At 35.6% G+C, this 1,323-nt stretch overlaps 1 non-coding gene across 1 annotated transcript; it reads left to right on the forward strand.

Annotated features, from left to right (window-relative positions):
* Window positions 1-464: 464 nt before the first annotated feature.
* Window positions 465-599, forward strand: LOC128070678 (small nucleolar RNA SNORA48). The gene has a single exon (XR_008201652.1). It is a non-coding gene; the product is annotated as a small nucleolar RNA SNORA48 (small nucleolar RNA).
* The last annotated feature ends 724 nt before the right edge of the window (window positions 600-1,323 follow it).

The raw sequence follows: 1,323 nt of genomic DNA on the forward strand, positions 1-1,323 counted from the left end.
TGCCAATTTAAATGTACTAACAAATTCACTAGTTAGTCATCTAATTAGCACATACTTTAACTATCTACATGAATGACTGATTTAACCATTACCATGGCCAAGTCAGTTAAATTGCTCAGTTTTGGCTAAAATTGTTGTTAGTGGAGTAGATATTTGCATTTAATATATGCATTTCAAACTATAAGTAATTGCTACTTGGAACCTAAAATGTAATTATCATGAGACATAATTAGTATTAAATCAAAATCTTATAAATCTCTGCCTAATTATCCTGAATCATATATCTAGATGTCTGTTTGCTATATATTTTTATAAGGTCTCATGCTGTTTTAAATCAAAGCATTTATTTTAACAAATCTCTTGGAACTTACCAATTCTGTGGAAGTGGAACAATTGTCACCCAGCATGTGTGACTTACAAGGTAAACAAGATGAAGTTGGGCTGAGCTCACAAAACAGGATGTGTATCCCTGACCTAGGGCGAGTGGCACCTGGTTGGTGGTGCCTGTCTCATATTAACCAGGGACAAAACAACTCCTTGTTTATCCCAACTTGGCTTTTTACTTGTGCCCATGCTTGGTTCATGCCCTGGACACATGGGAAAAGAAAGGATTTCATTCTATTCAATGAAGATGTTGCAATTTTAAAGATTTTTATTTTTTCAATACAGTTAAATGTTACAACATCTGTATTATAAAGTCAGGAAGTTGGAATAATTTCTTGAAGATATATAAGGAAATAGGAATAATTGCTTGCCATGAATGGGAGAAGGACAAAGCACTTGAAATCATGCCTTGAAGTTAAAAGGGTCTGGTTGGCCTTTCACTTTCCCCTACTTGGCTCTTCACAGAGAGTCAGCTGTAGAGAGACTGTTGAGTCATGAATCAGAAACACAACATTCATCCTGAAGTAACATAGTCATTTTCAAACAACACTACAGAACTTTTGTGACCAAGACCCTTTGTGTCCTTCCCTTCAACATTGTTTTCATTGTCACTGTGGCTCTTATGTTTTGGGGTATGGATCCTTTTCAGAATCTGATGAAAGTAAAGGAAATGAGAAATTCTGCCAAGAAAATTCTCTCTTAAGTGCATAAAATTTTGTCTATAAATCTTGTCTAAAATTATAGACAAAATCATAATTTTGTCTATGATTTCAGAAGGTTGATAGATTCCTCCCTGTATAGGGTTTGTGTCCCACAAAGGATATGTTGACGTCCTAAACCTCAGAAACTGTGACCTTATTTGGAGAAAGTGTCTTTCCAGATGTAACCAAGTCATTAGGGTGGACCCTAAACCAATATGCTGGGTGTCCTCACAAGAGA

Source organism: Budorcas taxicolor, chromosome X (assembly GCF_023091745.1).
Source record: "Budorcas taxicolor isolate Tak-1 chromosome X, Takin1.1, whole genome shotgun sequence".
In the NCBI taxonomy this organism is placed as follows: Eukaryota; Metazoa; Chordata; class Mammalia; order Artiodactyla; family Bovidae; genus Budorcas; species Budorcas taxicolor.